We start from the raw sequence: 23910 nt of genomic DNA, 5'->3' as shown, positions 1-23910 counted from the left end.
TTCAAATTCTGATGTAGCTGGTTATGATTTACAGTCCGCATAAACAGGACTGAATCATAATATAACCTAACTGCTAGAGTGGACATGGGCTTGTCTGTGAACGGTTGCATTTACCAATAAAGATTTGTCACCTTTATAGTAAGTGTTGTCTAGGCCACTAGGAGTGAGGCCCAAGGCCAAGACAGGCTGACTTGATTATACTGTATCATGTTTTTCTGCAGTCAGTGCCTTCTCCTCGTCCTTCTCTCTCTGCTCTGTTTCAGGTGTTGTGAAGCTGATGATGACAGTTCCTGATCTGTGGTGAGACACTATGATGTTCTATCTCTCCATCCTGTTCTGTTGGTCCTTCTGTCCACTAACTCCAACCAGTTGACGCAGATGGCTGCCACCTCTGAACCTGGTTCTGCTGGAGGTTTCTTTCTGTTAAAAGGGAGTTGTTTCTTTCCACTGCTTGTTCATGTGAATCTTGTTGGGTGTTTTCCTTATTATTATGAATTTTATATCTATATTGATTGCGCTATGAGATGACCTTAGCTGTAATCTGCGCTATATAAATAAAGATTGATTGAGTGATGTGATCGATGTCTCCTGCATTTATGGATCAATTGTAAAGTTCAAGAAATCTTCATCTATTCCAATACATCCAAGTGTAACTTTATTCAACTTATACAATATTTTGGTTTTGAAAATGCCATCTAAACATTGACTTTATATTCACATGAACCCATTAGTTACAACAAAGCCCATATTCTACTGACAATTTATTGAGATGTGGAGTTTCATTGTATTTCCTTTTTATTTCTTCTTATTTTGTCCTTTCTTACCTATCCTTATCTCACATCAAATCCCCACAGGGCTTATGTAACCACAGATGAGCTCTTCCTGAGCAGGCAGCACACTGAAGTGTGCACGTACAGGCTCGCACCCCTGCAGGGTGATGCACACCAGGATTCCTCCCCCACACTGTGTGAAGCGTGACCATCTCTGCATAGATTCACCATTCACTTATTGAAAGGTAAATTTCTTCTGTGCTGCTGTGTACCCACAACACCCCACTGTTATCTAACATCCTCAATTAGCTCATACTTCATTTCTCGAGCGTCTGCCGTTTTACTGAACAACTCCCTCCTGTGTCTATACGCCTTCATGATATCTCTGCTGGCAAAAAGTCGACAAATTTGGAGGTCTCCCCTGGGGGTTCGCGCTCATGACACTCTTCACAGAAATCTCATTCTTTACCCATTACCAGAGGGTACATCTCCTGCTATTAGGTTGGAAAGATGGAAAAAGTAAAGATGATTGCATTTTAACTCAAAATCTCCACTTTAGTGGCACCTTAGATTTAAAATGATTCGAAAAAGTCAACCGGTGGAAGTCTCTGGGAAATATGCTTCAAATGAGTTTCTCAGGCCAAAACATACCAAATCCAATATACAGCATCCACCACACAGAGATAGTGACCAAAAGACTGTAATGATAAATGATGCAAAGTGTATCATACAAGATGATGTATGTAGATGATGCTGATATGCAGGATGGACGAATTAAGTTCATTTTTTAGCCCTTTATTGATGCAAAAGAAAACAAAATTTAATATTCCAGTTCTATTCAGTCAGACAGTTTTTTGTGCTTTATGAAACGAATTCAATCTTCCAATATGGGAAATGCACTTCATCATTTTATTATTATTATAATTATTTGGGCTGGCACTTCAACACGTTTATTGTGTTTAATTAATTACAGAAAAATGACGCCGTTAATTGTTTTTTTTTTTTTTTGCACTCCAAACAGTGCAGATCCTTTCTCATTTCAAGAGTTTCCGGTATACCCATAATACTGATGCACAGACTACAATACAAGACGGGAGACTGCTGTGCTTTTGTTTGCGTTAATTTTAGTTTTTTAGAAAATACCGGATGGAAAATAAAAGCCCAGTTGTGTGCAATCTGTGCAAGAAAGAGTTTTCCGCATGCGCATAGACTACGTCACTTCTTTCACTCGCAATCCTTACGACAGAGCTGCTGGGACGTGATATTTGGATGTAAACCGACGTTTGTTAAATATTCTGATAGTACACATTTAAATATGTGACTGTTTTGTGGTGTTTTTAATTGTTAATTTAAAAAACAAAAACGTATAAAAACACAATACACAACACTGCCAATCAAAAACCAAACAGAAGATAAAAAAAACTAAATGAATCAGAATTCACTTTTTAAATAGCAGGCTTTCAACCTTGTAAATAGTATACGAACTGCAGGAAAATAGGCCGAGTTCTGTGCATGCGTTAAAAGGACCTGAAAGGATCCGCTCCGTGAAAATATTAGGTAGTGACACCGATCACCGGAGCTTTTGCAGCCTCCACAACAACCTCAATACTAAACATGTAGCAGCTAGCTCAGACACTCGAACAGTGCTAACTGCAACATGCTGCGAGCACTTTGTGTCTCCAATAAGTCTATGACTGACAAATGAACAAACTCACTGGATAAATATTATTGTCTGAAGTAGAGAAAAAGCAACAAGTTTGGTGTTCAATAAATGTATTGCTCAGAAAAGTGTCCTTACTGATTTTGATTTGCTAACTTATATCGCTACATAAGGACCTGAGGGGTATGTTAGTTATGTTCAAACTCGGAGTATCTTCGAGCTCAGAAGAGGGAAACTCTGAGTATCCCATTCCTGAAGGTGAGGTATGTTCTTCTCTGAGTATGTCACCATGGTAACATTCTCCATGAACTGAACCTGCTCGCTGGCAGGTTTTTTTGTCTAAGAAAAACCTGAACACCGCTTCTCAAGGAACACTTTAATGTACCTTGACACCCTATTCTGACCATACATTTAACATTACACGCCGCCGACGTGCTCATTACATCATCATTACAAGTGTTGTGCCGCTTTACGTTGTTTTGTTTTTTTTTTTTTTGCAAAGGGTAATTTTCTTTGTAAAATTGTGGATGCAGAGCATTAAGGGAAAGACATTGAGAGGTTGATCTGCATTTAAACACCTATTGACGTTTGTAGTAAAGTTCCCAAAGTACAAACCTGTGGCAAATGTAAAGGGGGAAATGTCAATTTAAATTAATACACATTTAAGGCTCAACATTAACTTCACATTGTTTCAGCGAGTTAAGGAAGCGGTCTTGGGAGTGTAGGGTTGGGGGTTTGAATCCAAGCTCTTTTTTGGACGTTGAGATGACTCTGGTGACTACATCACATTAAAAATCAAAATAAATGATGCGACGAGTGGCCGTCACTGTTGTTATAGCCATTGTAGCGTGAGGGTTGTACACTTCCCCAACTAACTGGTGCCAAAGAATAAGGAATACTCCTTGGATACACATTTTAATTTCTAATTATATTTTGAGTGAACTCATCCTTGAGAAACTCCGTAAGTTGAGCATTTAAACTGCATGTACAAGTGGAGCTGTCTATGAAAAGTGCTGTAAATCTACGGCTGTAGAAGAAGTGATCAGCCCTCTCTATACAGAAGCCCTCCCAGTGATGCCAGTGAACATCGGGGCAGGAGTACACGTCAGATGACCACTCGTTTTCAGGAACGCTGCATGGGTCCCGTAATCGTTCACCTGTACCTAAAGTGAGTTTCCTTAAATAAGCGGCCGCGTCCTCAGGTGACAAGCTTTCTACATACTACAAACTATTTTTGAGCTTTAACCGTTGTTCATTCATCATTTTTCAATTTTTCAAGCGTCACAACTGTAAACAACATGGTGTTCTGCACCGCGTAGGTGCACGCACGTCAGTCACGTGTCCCGCTCATTCTCCAAGTTAAAAACCAGTTGAGGAGCACAGTGGGACAGGAGAGACTGAGTGGACTTGCGATGTTGTCCATAGAGAATGAGAGAACAAGGAAAATTAACATACAGAGCATCATGGACGAGTTCACGGAGCACAAGGCTCGTCATATGCCCTTCAAATAGTGGTGAGTAGGTCTATAGTACTTCATATTGAAAGAGTGTTTGTGAACATGTGGGCCGCTGTGCCAGTTTTACTAAACTTTATAGCTACTGATACAGGCTCTGAGTTGAGCGGTCGCTATCCGTGGTGCTGAGATGCTTGGCATTTGTGTTAGTGACTATCCTAATGTTTTTGTTGTTCTCTTGTTTTGTTATACTTGATATCCGTGTGATGGACTTCAAAATGACATAGTCACTCTCCGTGTTGCCGAAGCTTGTATGCCCCGCTGCTACGGGCATGTGTATGTTGTAAAATGATGTTAATATGAGCTTTATTAATTTGGTTTAAAGGGCATTAGCCCCGCCCCCGGCCCGGTTCTGATTTGTTCCTATTGATTGGATTCACGACTCAAGACTTCACTGATGTTTATTAACACCGTAGAACTAAGTTCAGACAAACAAAACAACAGATAATAGCTACTTTACAGAATTAGCATTTTTTAGCATCATAGCTAATACACATGGAAACACTGAGTATAAACTGACCACTTTAGCCAGCTCCGGTTTAGCATTTCAAAATAAAACCAAAAAATATTGCAATATCAGCATTATTATTATTATTATTATTATTATTATTATTATTATTATTATTATTATTATTATTTATAAAAGGGTGAGGATATATTGGATATATTTATATATTACATAAATATTAGATTAGTATCATGTTAACTTTGTATAAAGAAAATGAGGGCTTACAAAAGTTGTATATTAGTGTATGTAGCAAAGGCTGTTATCCTGGGACTAGCAAAAAAAAAGAACTTTCGAGTAAAGTTTCACATCTTTAGAATTTCATTTGACAGGGGTGTAGTGGGAGTTTGGCAGAGGAGGGTTCGTGACAATGCAACATGGATTCTTACCAGTCTATGCTCCTCCATGCTTTCCTCTGAAGTACATGCCAGCACTTGTTGTTACCTCTCAAAGTCAGATCTGACCAGAAGATAGCAAGGAATCATTTTTCTGCCACATGAGTCACACACCTCTCTTTTTGGTGACTCATACGACAGGTATAAAAGGAGTAAGAAAATAATTGCCAGGGGTGCACGTAAGTAGTCTAAAATGTTGCAGAAAATATTTGTTTTAAAAGTAAGTGCCAAAACAAGCCAAAACCCAAAGTATTTCCCTGAAAGCAGTGCACCACCAGAATAGTTATGTGGACCCATTAAGAATGTATCCATCTCTGTTCCAGTTTTAATATTGATTCCGGTGATCCACTGTTCAGATCAGAGGTGAAAATATCCGAGGCTGTTTACTGAATTCCCTCACATACTTGGATAAATTCTCCTTTTCAAAGTATGTGAGAAGTATCACCCTCACGGCTATAACCGGCCGTAGCGATCTACACTGTTTGGAGTGCGAGGGAGAGTGAAAGCAAATGTCAGTTTGGCTACAGACGGTTTCAGATATGGGGAAGATTTTCAACAAAGGCAGATGAAAATATTGAAGTTATTACAACTTCTCACATTTCACAACTCCCACCAGGATGGGAAAAATAATTGTCTCAAAAATTCAGAGATGGGTTGGATAAAAAAGTTTGCAAAGATCAAGGAATAAAACACTTTTTTTATATATTGATATTATGCAGCGCGTTACCCTTGATACAGAGATATGAAACAAATCATCAAAGGAACCAATAGAGCAAAGCAGGCCAGACACAGAGGTTAGAGTACTGAGGTAGAGCTAAGCTTTAAAAAGCATGCATGATTTTTTAAGTTTGTACTTAACTGTCTTCACTTTATGTGACCAATCGAAAATAAGTGATATTCAATTCCATTCAATTCAACTTTATTTATATAGTGACAATTACAACAAAAGTCATCTCAAGGCGCTTTCAAAATATAAAATTCATAATAAAAAGGAAAAAACCCAACAAATCCACATGAACATGCATAAGCGACAATGGGGGGGAAAAAACTCCCTTCTAACAGTTTTCCTTTTAACAGGAAGAAATCTCCAGCAGAACCAAGTTCAGAGGTGGCAGTCATCTGCCTCGACTGGTTGGGGTTAGTGGACAGAAGGGCCAACAGAACAAGATAGACTAGTTGAGCCGTGAACCACAGATCAGGAATTGTCAACTCCAACTTCAAGACGCCTGGAAAAGAAAAGAGAGAGAAGGGCGAGGAGAAGGCACTGACTGCAGAAAAACTTGATACAGGAATACAGTGGAATGAGAATGAACATGGGGTGGACATCACTGTAAATGGTTTGTAAGCTGTGTGAGCAGTGTAATGGGTATACAGCAAGGTTTAGAAGTGAGGGGTTGGCTGCACAATTTTGTCTGACTGGACTTCACACATTGCAGCCCATTAGAGCTATGTGTAGATGGTGGATTGAGTTTGAATATAGTGTTGGTGTTCGACTATATAATCGTGGTCTCAAGATCAAATTTAAAAAAAAATTAGGAACTAAAAACTAAGACCGGTCTCGACTACCACACCACTAGTACTTCTAACACTAACGCCTCATATGTACTCCTTTTATCTGCAGCTTCACGTAATTTTACATAACTTCAATAAATCATGAAACATGAAACATGAAAATTCAGTAAACTTCGTCATACAATATGTTCTTATCCAATCACTGCACTCGCTTTGATATATTCATAATGAAAATATGTCCCCTTTGAAATCAATCACTTCATTTTGTCAGGTTTTGTTTAGTTTTGTTTGTGTTTAGCCCTTGTGGTTCTCTTTTAGTTATTCAGAGTCTTAGTTTATTCTAATTTTTTAGTATTATCTCCGGTGTTTACTCTTGTCTTTGTGTTTCCAGTATTCCTGCTCATGTCTCCACCCCCCAGTGATGTCAGTGTGTTTGCGTTCTGACTGATTAGCTGCCTCATGTTTCCACCCAGGTGTGGCCCGTTCCCAATCAAGCTTCCCTCACTATTTAGCTGACTGCTTGGACCCAATGTGATTGCTGAATCATTGTATTGTCAACCTCCTCGTGTGCTGCTGTATTTTTGTACCCTGCTACCGTCATTCCTCCTTGTGCTCTTTTGGATTAAACATGGACAATCATTTTGAACACTACACCTGTCTGATTCTGCCTCTGCACTTGGGTCCTCCTCATAAACAACACCAAGTTGTGACACATTTGAAGCATACCTGTCAAGTTTTGGATTTAAAAATACTGGATATTTTTTGGTGCCCGCTCCAAGTCGTCCCACCACCCCAACCAAGCTCCAGTATCCCTTATAGTTTAACACAGGTGTACAGGAAATCTAAAATGGCCACTTGTCAAGAATCTGCTCGGCCTACCTTTGTTGACATTGAAATGCTGTGAACATTCCTACTAGGGCTCGGTGATACGCACCAAAACTCTTATCTCAATATATTTTTGCAAAATGGTGACATACAATATAAATCTCAAAGATTTTATTTCAAATCAAGTCTTGAACAGAATGACAACTCTGGGTTAAATTTGCTGATGCGAAATGTTACAGACTCATTTATTAACAAACAGCTGCACAATATATGGCCAGCATGTGTGAGTGAGTTCTGTGGTGTGGCTTGTTACGGGAAAGGTGTGGGTTAGGACGCACTCATTAATTCATCTAACTGAGCTTTACATGCTGTTCTGAGAAGTAAAAGTAGCAACTCCTAAAACAAGTATTTTGATACAAAATAAGCTATGTGCTATGTGCGACATTGTAGTTTTCTATATCGCCAAAATAGAAAAACACGATATATCTTGAATCTCGATATATCGCCCAGCCCTAATTCCTACATTATAGTACAGCCTAAATGAAATCATAAATGTGTATATGAAGCACGTTTTTTATTTAATATACTTAAAGTTCATATACAAGTCAACACATGGAATATTTACTGTTCATTTCACATTTGTCGTCTTTAACTTAAACATTTACATTTTATTTTATTACATATTTTCTTATAATTTCTCATTCATGTGGTTCTCTGGTATTCACTAATGACTTATTAGACACATTTATTATAGACTTTACATTCTTTTACACTTTTTGAAAGGAGTGTATATTTGTGGTGCTTGTGATTGGTGGATTTTTCATGGTGACTTACGTCGTTTCTTCCCTCGTCTAGAGTCGCTAAAATCTCAGTCACTAATCTAACAGAACGTGTAACTATGTCCCATCCTGCTGCTCTTTAGGAAGATAAACTTTCTGTCCAATTTTCTGAGGTATTTACACAAGTTCTTTGTCTTCTTACATTCATCCATCTCTCTTCAGTTCACCTCCATACTGAGATTATAACCCTAACCCTAACATAATCCAATAAACAAAACATGTCAGTTCACTTTAAAAACAAAAATGAATTCTTTTTTTTTTTAGCAAAAATTAATTTTTTGGTAGTGTGCATGTGCGCGCATCATACCTGTCAAGTTTTGGATTTGAAAATAAGGGAAATTTTCTGGCGCCCACTACCAGCCGTCCCACGCGCCCAACCAAGCTCCAGTATCCCTTATATTTTAAGATAGATGTACAATAAATCTAAAATACCCACTTATCAACCAATTACTAAATATAATTATGTGATTATAATCAGGTAGGTCGATCTTTACTAACATTGAAATGCTGTGAACATTCCTACTAGGGCTGGTGATATGGACCAAAACTCATATCTCAATATATTTTCTCAAAATGGTGAGGGCGGCAGTAGCTCAGTCCGTAGAGACATGGGTTGGAAACATGGGTTCAAGTCCCAATGCGGACCAAAATACAGAAGTTGTTCTGGTAGCTGGAGAGGTGCCAGGGCACTTCTCGAGCACTGTCGAGGTGCCCTTGAGCAAGGCATCAAACACTGCTCTGGTGCGCTCCCTTCATTGTGGAAGCAGCCCCACTCTGGCATCTCTCCATTGATGCATGTTCACAGGTCCTGTTTGTGCATGTGTGTGATTCAGGCCTATGTGTGTGAGAAGCATGTCCCTAAAAATAATAACAGAGTGTAACATAATTTCCCTTCAGGGATTAATAAAGTAATTTAAAAAAAAAATTAAAAAAAATCTAGATGATTTCATCAAATAAAGTCTTGAACAGAAAGACAATTCTGGGTCAAATTTGCTGATGCAAAATGCTACACAGGGACATTTATTAACAAACAGCTGATCAATATGTGACACTCATTAATCATCTATGAGCTTTACATGTTGTTCTGAGAAGTAAAAGCAGTGACTCCTAAAACTAGTATTTTAATACATAATAAACTATAATATATACAGTATATGTATGAAATATTATAGTATTCTATATCGCCAAAATAGAAACCTCGATACATCTTGAATCTCAATATATCGCCCAGCTCTAATTCCTAAATTATAAAACAGCCTAAATAAAAACATAAATGTGTATATGAAGCACATGTGTTTATTTAATATTAGGGATGTAACGATTCACTCAACTCCCGATACGACTCGATTCACGATACGATTCTCTCACGATTTATTTTACAAAATGGGACTGTAGACAATTTTTTTTTTTTTGGGAAAAAAACTAACAAATGCTGTACTATTTTCCTTTTATTTTTTATTGTCAAAAGAATTCCTTGATAAACTATTCAAAACAATGCAATTTAACTAAAAATAAATCTTGAATGAAATAAATAAAGGAATAATACAAATGAAAATGAAGCCTATTAATTTAAATTCTGGTTCTATAATAAACAATGCAAAACTGCATAACAGTTCTTTTTCTTTTAAAAGTGCAACTGAAAATGTATTTTGTTCCGATATCAACCGTGATACCTATGAATCGATTTTTAACTGCCGGGGGGGGGGGGGCGGGGGTGTAGCAGATACAAAATACAGTGAAAAAAACATTCAACTGTGAGCCAGATAGCAAAATAATAGGTGACATGTGGGTGGCAGCACCGCACCTTTGGATGAGAGATCACACGTAATGTGCAGAGGTCAGAGGGAGAGGAAAGCAGTTTACAAGACAGAAAATTAGCTACGAGAGTTGATGCTGAAGTTCCCATCAGCTCACAACAGCGCACACCCGATCAGAGCATGTGTGGAACTAAGTGGACTATTGAGTGTCGCGATGGTGAGAGAAAACGATCAAAAAACGGGGCAAGTGGTATGTCCGGGAGGAGGAGGAAGTTGCGTGTGTGGAGAATGACGGGGGGAGAGACCATTCAACTCTGACCTAGATAGCAAAATAGTAATCATTTTGCCATAAAAAAGCCCAGTCTCAGTGTTGTTTTTGTAGTTTTATAGAAGGAAACTAATGTTGAGGTGTCGCCAAAGAAAAAAAAAAAAATTGCTTTAAAGTCACTAATAGATTTTTTCAGAAAAAGCAATTTTTCTCAGCTTTTTGTCACAAACTGGCAATTTGTCTGAAACTTCCGTCTATTCAACTGCTGATTACGAAAGAACGAAACAAGCTAGAAACAATAGATACTTTTATCTGGTGTTTAAATTCAGATTGTAATAGTATTCTGTGGGTCTTTAAAAATTCAGTCAAAATGGGGGGTAGAAATTCTGAACATGGCTGGTACTGAATGAGTTAAATTGTAACAGTTGGGTTTCAACCCAAAGAGGGCACTCACTCATATTTTATTCAACAAAATGTTTCAAATTGAATCAACACGACTTCATACCCAAAGACCAGGGTTGGGGGTCAATTATAATTGTAATCACATAATTAGTCATTAATTACAAATATAAGACAATTAAAGTTGCAATTGTAATTGAAAAAATGTGTTGCTATTATAATCGGAATTGAATTGATTTCAGATAATTGACTTTGGAATTGTAATTGGTTTGGAAATTCTACAATTAGTATCAATTACAATTTAATTAAACATTCTGCTGCTGGTGTATAAATGTGTGAATGGGTTTGGTCCAGAATACATCAGTGACATGTTAGTCAGATGTGAACCCAGCAGGTCTCTCAGATCTATGGACACAGGTCAGATAGTGGAGCCCAGAGCTCACAGTAAACATGGTGATGCTGCTTTTAGTTGTTATGCTGCAAAGAAGTGGAACAAACTGCCAGCAGAGCTGAAGTCAGCATCACATGTGAACATTTTTAAATCCATGTTAAAGGCACTTTTTTTCTCTACTGCGTATGAATGAGAGAGAGATTTTTGGTCATGTTGTTGATGTCATGTGTTTGTTGATGGTTTTAAATGTTAGTTTTTGACCCATGTTTTAAATCGGCTGTAAAATACACTCAAAAATATAATCTGACCCTGTTATAGGAGATGCTAACACAAGAGGAGGTTCACTTTAATGGGCTTATTTATTAAAGGCTCAGTAATTGTGAATAATTGAGTCTGATCTTAAGTAATTCAGAACATGAATTACTTAATTGTAAGTAATTGTTGTAAGTAATTGTATTTGGGAAAAAAATACCGGTAAACATAATTGTAATTGAGTTGTAATTGAACATGGATAATCAAAGACATACTTGAACCCAACCTTGCTTAAGACATTTGTTTTTAACCAAAAAAAGTGGTTTTGGGGTTTAGTTACTCTTTAACTCCCTCTCTTCATTTACCTAGCAGGTCAAACACAGGATCAGGAAATGGTTTTATATTATTAAACATATTTTTAATTGAAAATAATAGTATAAAGAAAAGAACCAATTCCTTGGTGGTGGTCTGCTCTTCACATCCCTCTTCTTTAGGAGTTTTGTGTGTATGATTGTGTGTGTGTGTGTATATAAGGTCATGAATCCCTCTCTATTGTATTATCCCTGCCTATAGTAAACCCCATGCAGCTTTATCTTTTCCATCGGACCACACGTGACTTTCTTTAGCGTGTGCGCCAACAAACTGTGCTGCCCTGTTTCAATTTGATATCTTGATTTATTTCAGAATTATTTACCCATAATTCTGCGTTTTTGCTCAGTGTTCTGATTCAGAGCAGTGTAAAATATGCAAACAGTGTAACCCTCAGAGACCATTCCACGTGCGTCAATACGATAAGTGCTGACTAGTGACTACAGTCTCTGTGACCATAAATCTACGTGTTCCGCTTTCAACTTGTCCTATTTTTTTTATCTTGTGCAACTACGTAATGTATCAGCAGAAGGCAAATAAAACAAACTAATTTAATAAAGAAGTGTATTGTAGATGCTCAGATTCATGACTGTAGATTGTACTTTCTGCTCTTTAATGTGTGTTTTAGTTCCTATCACAAGGGTTTAATTGGCCACATAAAATAGGTTTTCTGTCACTATATTTTTTCCTTATTCAGCTTCAAATTGAATCAAAACATACTGAGTGTTGCATTTTTCAGTTGGAGAACTGATTTATTCGTCCGTTTGTATACACAATATCTTTAGATTAGGCAGCACTTCTGTCTATCTGCCGCTCCTTGTCACATACACAGTTGTCACTGCCACAGCGCAGAAGCACATGCAGGTCGTACCATTTGCACTGTTATAAAGGGTTGGTAGCTAGTGCCCTAATGCAGCATGAAAAATAGTTTTCAGTGCAAAATCGTGCTTAACAACCAGCTTATTTTCACACAGGGCCCTTTTCATTATATATAAATATATAAAAATAATATAAATAATCTTTAAAAAAAACTGTACATGTACAGTATATAACAGATTTCTGAGCCCGCCCTGCCTTGGGCCCTGGGGACTCAGTACCCTTTACCCCCCCACCCCCCCAGTCCGACGCACATGTATACACAGTTCCTGAAGGACGGCACATACATCAAAGATTAATGAAATGTTCTTCGTATGATCTTACTCTGTTTCACAACACACACCAACGAGTGGCTCCTTGTTGTTGTCTCTGCATTATTTTACATATTGTGTCCCTGGAGTCATTTGATATACATTCGTTTAGCTTGATGTCACTCGGCAGACATGAATTTAGCGTTAGCTTTGAGAAGGCTATAATTACTTTGAATAATTGAAACCTGGGGAATTATATTGTATCTTTTGTTCTCTCCTCTAATGGAAATTTTCTTCTATATACCACCTGGGTGGATGAGATCCTCGTGCTCTTTTCATTAAGCTGACTGTAAAACTGTGCTAACGTCAAAGTGCCAGATTTGCAGGGAAATGCCAGTGGCTTGCTTTGTCCTCAGCCTGTCTGCAGCAGGCTGAGTGGGAGGTTTGAGCCATGGGCATCTGGTACTGTGCTCAATAGTGTAATTCCCAGCTTCACAGCTCAAGTTAAGTCCTTTCGTAACATTTTTTACCTCAGACGCAATTGTAAAGTCTTCAAATCAAGCGATTCTTCCACATTTATCGCTCTCTCTCGCGTCAGTAATATTTTTTTTTACCCCCACAAACTCTGTATCCATCAGAATATTAAGGCTACAATCCCACCCACAAGTGTAAAGCAGGGGTTTTTTTCCTGTTTGCGTCAGACATCTCGACTTTTCTTTTTCAGACACAAAAAGAGACTTTAGGTCTTCAAATTTTCTGCTCTATAGATGTGTTTTTTTGTTTTTTTGACTTGTGCACACACTACAGAGAAATGCAGCTGCTTAAACCTCTCGACAGGTCAGCTAGAGGCTAAACATAACATTATGTCTGAGTTGCAGGTATGTGCTCTGCGTATGTAATGATGTATTCTATTAAGAAATGTAATTTGATGGCATGGGCAGCTGAACCCAAAGGCCCTCCCTCTAGGCATCCTCTTCCTTTGCTTAATGACAGCCCACATTGTAATTTCCTCACTTTTCTCACTATTCATTATTCGGTATGCATTACAAAAGTGTGATAACTTTATTTCCATGTACATTGAACAGAAGTGGTAATAATTAGAGGCACTGATGGAGGCAATGTGAACGTTTTCTATCTACCACCCGTCATGTGTAACATTGGAGGTGGATTTAAAAGAGGTGCAGCTTGTCCATTTCTTTCTTCTTCAATCATCACTCAAGAGTCTCCACTACCTCACTCACACTCCTCTGGATGCTCAGTCTGCCCAGAAGGTGCACTTTCTGTTGATGGCAGCAGAGTTAGCAAGAGTCTGAGTGATGCAAGACCTGTGAAGATGAATTGGGAGTGAGTTGCAAGACTTGTCAATAGGGGGCAATGGAGCGTCAGCAAGCTGAAAAACACAAAGAAAGAAGAAGAGGTCAATGAATGTACTCAACAAAGATATCATTGAAGAGTAGATAGAATATGCCCCTTTGAGATGCGTTACTACGGCGATAGAGGCTGAGCTAGTCAGGTCAAAGTGACAGGGCTCTCCATTGGTTTAGAAGGTATGCAAACTAACAACTCAAGGATACCTATTAAGGGTGTCAGAAAAAAATCGATTTGGCAATATATCGCAATATTTCATCGTGCGATTATTGTATCGATCCAAATGTCCTTACTAATTACGATTAGTTACCATTTATTTGTTCTCACAAGTTTTAACTGAAATGAAATAAATTGTATTTCATACCATTTTGTACTTTTAAAGACGAAATTCGTAACTATTGATATTGCAATATATATTTTATTGTTTAGTATTGGGATATATTCTATTGTGACATGCAAATCGTGAATCACATCGTATAGTCATAGTCATGGCACTGCACAGCCCTAATGCCTATACATTGTGCTGCATACAGTTGTATAGTACACAAGGAAACTGGGGAAAACCTTTAATAACCTATCGTTTTTTTATTCTAATTAAATGTTTTGTATTAATAGCACATATTTTGACACTGAGGTAAACTGCATGCGAATCAAATGAGAAATAAGTTGTAATTTATTTTAAATGTGTACATGTGTTTCCTTTAATGGGAAGGTTGCCCCGACCAAGATGATGATGATGATGATGATAGACTGATACTATATTGATCCTGAGGGAAATTCAAGGCATCCAGTAGCAGTATACAGGACATGCAGGACCCAAGACATTAGTTACAATAAACATTAAACAATTAAAAGTCGCTGTCCCCCCTCCCTCCTGTTTATAATAAACCTGAAACAAGATATAGAAGGCCCCCTATATGATTCAGAATAAACAAATTACAAATTAAACCTGTACAATTAAAAATAGACTCATACTTATGTAAAGAAATGTACAAAACCTGTGCAGGAATAGAAAAGTTATGTGCTATTTAAAAGAGACCTCTAAACAGTTAAGGAACCTCAGAACAGTTATAAATAATCCTGTGCATAACAATTGAAGAGTGTTGACCTTCTGAGAGTATGTGTTGTTTATGCATGTACAGTGGTGCTCCAAACGATAAGGTGCAAAAATAAAAGGATTGTCAGAATATGAATTAAAGCGTCCAACGAAAGGCTGATTCTAAGGACAGCAGTGCAGATGAGAAGTGAGAACAAAGACAAATGAAAGATAAGTCCATGAGTCACTGTGTGCCTTTCCCCTACCGTGACAGTGAGACGTTGTACAGTGTTATGGCCAGGGGGACAAAATAGTTCTTGAGCGTGTCAGTGGAGCACAATATTGACAGCAGTCTGCCACTGAACGTGCTCCTCTGCCTGGTGAAGGTTCTGTGCAGAGGGTGGTAGGCGTTATCCATGATGGAGAGTATTTGGTCCTCCTCTCTGCCAACGTCACCAGTGGGTCCAGCTCTGTACCCACCACAGCCCTCCTCACCAGTCTCTCCAGCCAGGCAACACCCCTCTTCTTGCAGCTTCCTCCCCAGCACACTATAGCGTAGAAGACAACCCTGGCCACCACAGACTGGTAAAACATCAGCAGCTTTTTGCAGATGTTAAAGGACCCCAGCCTTCTCAGGAAGTACAGACGCTCTGGCCCTTCCTGCAGGTAGTGTCCATGTTTGGAGACCAGTCCAGCTTGTCATCCAACTGCAGCCCCAGATACCCGTAGGTCCTGACCACTTCCACGTAACCCCACCCCCGATGGAAACAGGTTGTAGATATGACTTGTTCATTTGGAAGTCCATCACCATCTTCTTGGTCTTGGACGTGTTTAGCTGCAGATGATTAGAACTGCACCACGTCACAACGTCCTCAATCAGGCTCCTGTACTCCTCTTCCTGTCCATTCCTGATACAACCAACTATCACAGTGTTGTCCGAGTATTCTACATGTGGCAGAGCTCGCAGTTGTACTGGAAATCAGAAGAATTATTGTTCAGAAAAAGGCTGTTTCCTCAGCTTTTTGTCAGAAACTGGCCTTTTGTGTGAAACTTACTTAACTGTATATTCAAATGCTGATTATGGAAGAATGAAACAAGTTAGAAACAGAAATGAGTCAAAATTCTGAAAAATGGCAGTGAAGGGAGTAGCTTTTCTGAAAATAGCTGACAGTGAATGAGTTAAACATAATAGTTTATTCTGCTCTGCTTCCATGTGGGATGCTAGGCTAACGAAAGTCTATGAAGAGGTTAAACCCTTTGCCATCAACTGATCTGAGGATGTTCATTGTGGACAATGACCAATGGAAACTAAATTCCTCAGGTTTAGCTACTGATCGGCCTTTGAATGCTAGTAGCCTACCTACATGTCTCCTTGGTAACAACACTATGTTCTCTCTTTAGCAAACACATTGTTTGCTGTGTTAGCTTATTATTTGTTGTCATGGTGACAATATCATGAACACTTTTTGTCTGTTTGTGGTGCTAATAAAACTTTTAAGGACCATCAACTGGTTGTCATGGTAGAAATAATGTAGATGCTGTAGATGAAAAAAAAAAACATGTTGCTTTAATGTTACATTAGTTTAAGCCACACATTGGACTCTCAATGTTTAAATATCACCTTATTTCTTGTTAAATTGTCAAAAGCTATAAGACTGCATACCAACAGAGAAATCCCATAAAAACCACTGCTTTTAACTCATTTTCTTTCTTTAATTACTTTATTAATACCCTCCACATTTCCTCCTTTTTGTGTGTGTGTGTGTGTGTGTGTGTGGGGGGGGGGGGGGGGGGGGGGGCTTCAGTTGTCTAAGTAGTCTATACTAAAGCTCAGAATGGTTGAAATAAGCCTGATCAAAACAAATCATCTAAACTGCTGCCAGTACACACTTGTAAAAGTGATTATTAATCTAAATTTGGTTCTCCTGACTAAATAAAGGCTAATAAAAAAAAATAAACTAGAATATTTGCATTTCCTGAAGAAAATGCAAGTGAGGATGCATGTGCTGAACTGCATTGCATTAGTCTTGTGTTAGCATTCGCTAACAAGGGGCTGTCTGGGGCTCATCGCACTGGTGGCATCAAGGAAAGGAGCTCTGGGATGCTTGGTCGGTGCGCCTGGGGGCCGGCGGGGCGACTTTCAGCATCCCCTTAATGCCCTCGGCGACTATGGGCGTGGTCGTCGTCCCCGGGGGCTGCTGCTCTCGGTGCTTCTTCCGTTCTGGGTCCTTCTGGTCTGGGGTCCGGTCCCTGCTGGCTCTGGGCCCACCAGCGGGTGCCCGCCAGCTGCCCATTCGGCGCGGCTCTGGCCGTCTGCTGTGCGTGGGCCTTGGCTCCTCTGCTGGGGTCTCGGGCGGGGGGCTCTCTGGGCCCTCCCCTCAGGGGGTTGGGTGCTTGGGTAGGGTGGGTGGGGGTGGCGGGATGCTGGCGGGGGGGCCTTGGGGTTGGGGGTTGGGGTCGGTGGCGTGATGCGCTGGGTGCCCGGCTGCTTGGGGCTTCCTCGGATGTGTGTGTGTGGGGGGCATTGGCTACCTCTCGGCCTGGGATCTTGGGGGCATCTGGGGGGCTGCTCGGCAGTGGGGGGGTATCCTGGAGCTCCCTGGCCCCCGCTCTTTCTGCTGGCCTGGCTGCATCTGCGGGCCCGGGACAGTTCCTGGGTTTGCGGTAACGGTTTTTGCACATATACTGGTCTATGATGCACTGGCACGCCTTGGGATGTGGGATACAACTCATACTGGGCTTAACTTTAGACACGTTAATCCCAAATACCTGCTTAAGGTATCACCACTCACTCCTTCCCTCTGTCCACAGCCACCAACTTTATAGCTAAGCTTCACACTTGTCACTTTACTGGCTTGATTACACAACACAATAAGCACAATATGTTCTACAACTTCACATCTCACCCTCACTGTAAAATAATCTATTCTTCCCCACCCTTTCTATTTCCTACCTTGAGGCTGATTTGCGGCCTACAATGACATAGGGCCAGAGGACGGCCCGCCCTCCTTCCACCCACTCCGTAGCCGAGCTCATGCTGCTTTATAAACACGAGACAGAGCGTGGGGGCAGGTACATACATAGACTGTAGAAAAATACATACATAGCACTGTGCTGAAATGCTCGCCTTCGTGGGCGTATCTGTTTACATGTCAATCATGGCAGAGAGGTTCCTGTAGGCGTAGCTTCTCCAGCTCAGTGCCGCATCAAATTTGTCATCGAAGTGGGAACGCGTCATCAAATTGTAGCTAGGTGTTTGGGCTCACCCTGCAGTAAGAAAGGAGCAAATCACCCTCTGACTAATGATTGAGGGAATCAATGAAAAAAACACTTTGGGCATGTGTACGAAGCCTAAATAACACTTTTATGATGTTAAAAGCACAGAAAAGTAGATTTAGTTTAACGTGGGCCATTTAAATGTCATCTTTTTTGGCCAAAAGTGTTCTTTTCCTACAAATTACGCTATTTTTTGAAACAGATGCCGTAGTTAGTGAGCGGGCATTCAGTCACGGTCCCTCCATGAGGTGAATTCTCCCGCTTGTACATGCGCCGTCACTTTCTGCGCACTCTTGGTAACTCTATGCATGCTCGACATCACTTCCTGCTTGGTCGCATAGCAAAATCGGATCAACCCCTCAAAGCAGAGGCACTTGGTTTTTGTCAATGCCAAACTTCACTGAAACAGAAAACTTACCTGGATGTAGATTTCTTTTCATTTTCTTTTATACATTTTAATTTATATTTTGTTATGTGACTAAGCTTCTGTATGTTGTTTCACATTAAATTTGTTTTGGAGTAAAAAGATAAAAGTTAGTTGAAGTCATTTGTAAATAGTTAAACATTTGTTTTTGCACTTTCTAATTTATTTGATTTTTTATCACTCTATTTAGTATAAATAGAGGTGTATTTATATAATATTTATTATATTATATTAAACAGTTAGTGCATGTCATTTTCCATTAGTAATTCATATTGAGCATAATTTTACATTATTGAGACCCAGGACAGAAGGCTATTGAGTTTGTCTCATCTCTTATCACCAGGAAGTTTCTGCAAACGGCGGCTCTTACCTCCACTCCCTCCCCCCGCTCCTTCCCTACATTCCCACCTGGAACTGTTGATGCTGAACTGTCAGTAGCGCAGCTACAGGTCTTCAATTTCAAATGCCCTCGTCGGCCATCTTCCCGCCCCCCCTCCCATCCGCGCTGCATGGAGGCGTGGTAGCAGCGCCCATTGGCGGCACGCCCATGTCCCCAAACCGCTGGAATCCTGTTGTTGTCCCCACCCGACCCCCTCCCCCAGCCAACCTACCAACCAACCCACGTGCCTTGTCTCGAGTTGTTTGACTGTGTCATGCTTACATTTATGTTTGCGGAGGCAGTTTTCCTGGTTTCACACTGCTTTCTCTGTTTAGGGAAATCAGTTTCAAACTGGCCGTTTTTTCCCCTCACCCCTCCTCTCCTCCTGTTGTTGATCCCTTGAATATGTGGGCACCGCAAATGGCTGCTGCGGTGTGTTGATGTGTATTCTTTCGCTGCAACTTCCAAGTCAAATTCCTCGTATTGTTCTAAACTGTACCTAGCCAATAAAGCATTCTGATTCTGATTCTGATTCTGAAAAGAGCCAGTTCTCTAAAAATAACTCCCATCACTAGTGGTTAAGGAAGCGGGCTTGTAATCAGAGAGTGGCCAGTTTGAATCTCACTTGGGCCAACACTGTTGAGCAAGTCCCTCAACTGCTTACTGGAGCGCCCACAATGGCTGCCCACTGCCACCCCCCCAGAAAAATATGTAAAATGCAGAGAAGGAATTTCACTACAGTGATGAATAAAGTATCCATTATTAATTTTATTATTATTATTATTATTATTAATACAAAATATGTAAGAAACCAACAAATCTGTCAGGTTCTGTTTAGTTTTGTTGTTGTTTAGCCCCTGTGGTCCTCTTTCAGTTCTTCTGTGAGTCTTTGTTCTATTTTCGAGTATGTTCTCTTGTGTTAACTCTTGTCTTTGTGTTTTCAGGTATTCCTGCCGGTGGCTCCACCTCCCAGTAATGTCAGTGTGTTTGGGTTGTGACTGATTAGCTCCCACATGTTTCCACCCAGGTGTGGCCTGTTCCCAATCAAGCCTCTCTCACTATTTAGCTGAGTGGTTGGACACAGTGTTATATTGTCAACCTCCTCATGTGATGCTGCGTGTTTGTACACCGTTATCCTCGTTGCGCCTTGTGCTCTTTTGTTGTTTTGGATTAAACATGGACAATCATTTTGAAAATTACACCTGCCACCTCTCTCTGCATTTGGTCCTTACCACCACACCGTGACAATATCCAAGAAATAAGTGACATATTAGTCCGATCAGGATCTTCACTTTGAAATTCCTAGATTTTGTGACCAATTTTTATTTAATTAAGAGAAACACTATATCAAAATAATAATAATGTAATAATTTTTACTTTTTACATCTGTTTAACATAAAAATGACTGCAATCATGCAATATAAGCAGCGGGAAAACTGTGAGCCTCTGCAAATACTGATACTGTTGAGTTTCATTTACACAATGATTTGTGTTTGTCACTTTTACTTTCTCCCGTGGGCCAAATTGGGTGCTCCGAAGGGCCGGATTTGGCCACCGGGCCTTGAGTTTGACACGTGCACTAAGGGATTCACATTTATGATACAGTAGTTGTTTAAGTAAGTGTGTTACTATGCTCAAATGGAACAGTGCACCAAACTTCCATAATTTCTACACTACTTTCTAAGTGTGCTAGATACATTTATTGACTTAATTGAAAGGTTTTATACAGCAGATGACAGCCAGGAGTTATTTTATTTTACTGAATCATAGCCTCCAAGTTTATTAAAAGAATATTGATGGCCAGTGTTGGGAACGTTATTTTAAAAAAGTAATTAGTTATAGTTACTCACTAACTGAGTAACTAAAAAGTAACTGAGTTGGTAATTGAATTACTCTATAATAAAAGTAACTCATTATCAAGCAAAGTAACTATGTGTTACTGTTAAAAAATTTTTAAAAAAAAGTTGCTATATGTCAAAGAATTCAGATTTTTTAGATGTGTGTGTTGTGAGGTGCTTCATTAAGTTTGAGTTGCTTACAACGGATGTCGACAAAGTCTTCGCTCCTGGATATAATGATCACTTCACATGCACGTTCTTGTTTTTGACCACAATTAATTTTAAGTAGTGTTTGTATCTCCACCTTAAAAATGCCAACTTCTCATCAGACTGCTCCACGCTCACCATCTCTGCTGCTTCATCAAATCTGTAGTGGTTGTGTGTGTGGCGCGTGTGCTGGCACATGTGTAAAAACACTGGCTCTGATTGGCTACCATGAAACATGACGCCGCCTTAGCCAATCATAATCGCTCACCTTGTTTTTAACCCACCTCCTCACTACAGCTGCGTATGAAGCCAGGGGTGCTTTCAGATAACAGTTTATTCAATCAATGCATGCAACGCACCGCATTTAACGCTAAATAACATTAACGGTGTTGTAACGGCGTAAACAGTAATTAGTTAGATTACCCCATTACTGAAAAAAAAGCGCCGTTACCTAACGCCGTTATTTTAAACGCCGTTCAAACACTGTTGAAGACATAATAAAAAAGATAATATCAGGTTGTGCAATGGGAAGACAATTGTCTACACTTCATATAAAAACTTTATATGGTAGTTTCACTTTACATAGAGGTAAATTAACAATTTCCCTGCATGACTCAGCCCACCACTAAAATCGAACTTTTGTTTGTATTGCAATGATTAATATTGACAGTGAGACAATCAAAAACTCACATCTGGGGCTGTGGTGTCCCATTATGCCCTCTGTGCCTGCCCACTCACTATCTGCAAATATAAAACCACAGCGACTCATGTCTTTTATTTTTTCAACTGGCAAAGAGTCAACTTCAACGATATAAAAGAAAAGCTTCCACCTAACTAGAAAAAATGTCACCATGGAAACCAATTCATTTTTGTGTCTGATCGTTTTCTAAATCGAAATTCCTGTCGTTCACAAAAACAGTTATTGTGTTAGGAAAGCAGTGAAGGAATCCCAAGGTCATTTAGTGCTGAGCCTAACGGTGAACGCTGGGGACAGAGGAGAAATGAAAAGATGGAAATCAGCCCCGTCTTACCAAAGCAGCATCTGAACGGCTGGAATCAACGTTCACAACCAATCGATTACAAAACGAGTTTACTGCCTGAATACCTGTGCTGAGAAAAAAACAGCAGGATGAATTTTGCTTGGTGTTTTAGAATAAAGCTGTGGCTGATTTCTACTGTCTGTGTCCACGTCCTTTTCAAACAGGTGGTAAAGGTCATTGTAAAAGAAAAGGTCTCCCTGCATTACGTGTTTTTTTCTCTCTCTTGTCTCTTTCTTTTCATTTTGCTCTTCTTCCTCAACAACAATGTTGTTTCTATATCCCCTACATGGCTGAAAGACCCTCACCTTCACCTACCTCTGTATGTAGGAGTCAAACAGCAGAATGCTTCTGTTTATACGCTACTGAGTATCTCCACATTTTTCCTCATTCCTTCTTTATTTTTGCACAAATGCATACCAAGAAAACCAAATTTGGAACCAACAAGCAGTTCATACAACTGGATTTGGTCTGCTCATCACAGAGTGTGCACATTAAGTTGGTCCAAAAATTGTATGCATTAGAACCAGGGGTGAAAGCAATGGATTTCAAGTTGCTTTTATGGATACTTGTGTTTTTTTTTAGTATATTTCTAAATCATTAATTTTACTTGTACTTAAAGCTGATATCCAGATTTTCTGAGCAACGTCTTGATGTCCCACTTCAAAGGTGCAGTCCGCAACTCTCAGATCCCTCCATCCCTGCTGCTCTCTTGCCCTGCCTCCAAACTTTCCAAAGTCCCTCCCTCAAAGGAGCTAACAAGCTAACGTTAGTCCGAGAGCAACATCACAGTAATAAAACATGCTGTTAAAAGCATATTACTGCAGTGCTTCTCTCTCTCAATGTGCACACTCCTCAGCAGCAGCAACAACACAGTGTCACTTACAGCAGCCAAATGGAGGCTGCTGCGCGCACATGAACAACACATGCACCACAGAGTTCTAGTGTAACAACATGTATACAGATGCATTTGTGGAAAATATTAGGTTCCAAATGTGCAAGATTTGGTCTCTTCATTTTTAAGTTTATACATGAGATGTTTACTGTATAATAATAATAAAAAAAACTTTATTTATATAGTACTTTTCAAAACGCATCTTACAAAGTGCTTTCCAAAGGCAAAGCAAGGGAACCGTGGCAAGATTTATGACCAAAAATAAGTGTGGGGGGTGATTGAGCTACTTTTTACTTGTACTATTTTATGTATGACTTACTTGTACTTGCGTAAAATTTCAATCAAGTAACAGTACTTCTACTTGAGTAGGATATATCAGTACTCTTTACACCTCTGGTTAGAACACTGCCTTTGATTCCACATCTGGTTCAATTATTTGGGTCCAAATTTTATGCAAATTAATTAATATTTAGAGGTGTCACAAGACACTTAAATTTGCTCTATACTATAACATAGTGAGCTAAATAAAAAAAGGCATATTGGAATCATGTGTGTATTTGTTCTGCAAAAACAAGCTGAAACTTGCATAAAAATGTTTCTAAGAAAGTGCAGCAAGCACTGTGGCTTTGTTGACATCTGCTGGAGGAATTCTTAAGAACTTTTGTGGCAGATCCAAACTTAAAAAAAAAAAAATGCATTGTGCTGGTGGCGATGAAATCATCTGCTGTTATGACCTACATAATCTGCTTGATTAAGGGCATCACAACGCTTTGGTGGAGTCTTCGAACCTTCATTTTCCATAATTTTATATGTGTATAATGTGTAATTAGTCTATTTCTAGGAAACTTTGAGCAGCTTGTGCAACCTC

At 39.5% G+C, this 23910-nt stretch overlaps 1 long non-coding RNA gene across 1 annotated transcript in view; it reads right to left on the bottom strand.

Moving 5' to 3' along the window:
• Positions 1 to 13559: 13559 nt before the first annotated feature.
• Positions 13560 to 23910, bottom strand: part of LOC114468680 (uncharacterized) — a 57931-nt gene continuing 47580 nt past the window's right edge. The window contains exon 4 of the long non-coding RNA XR_003674663.1: positions 13560 to 13972. This is a non-coding gene — a long non-coding RNA (uncharacterized LOC114468680). The remainder of the gene's footprint in view (positions 13973 to 23910) is intronic.

Source organism: Gouania willdenowi, chromosome 8 (genome assembly GCF_900634775.1).
Source record: "Gouania willdenowi chromosome 8, fGouWil2.1, whole genome shotgun sequence".
NCBI lineage: Eukaryota > Metazoa > Chordata > Actinopteri > Blenniiformes > Gobiesocidae > Gouania > Gouania willdenowi.
This window is presented reverse-complemented; position numbering and strand designations above follow the sequence as displayed.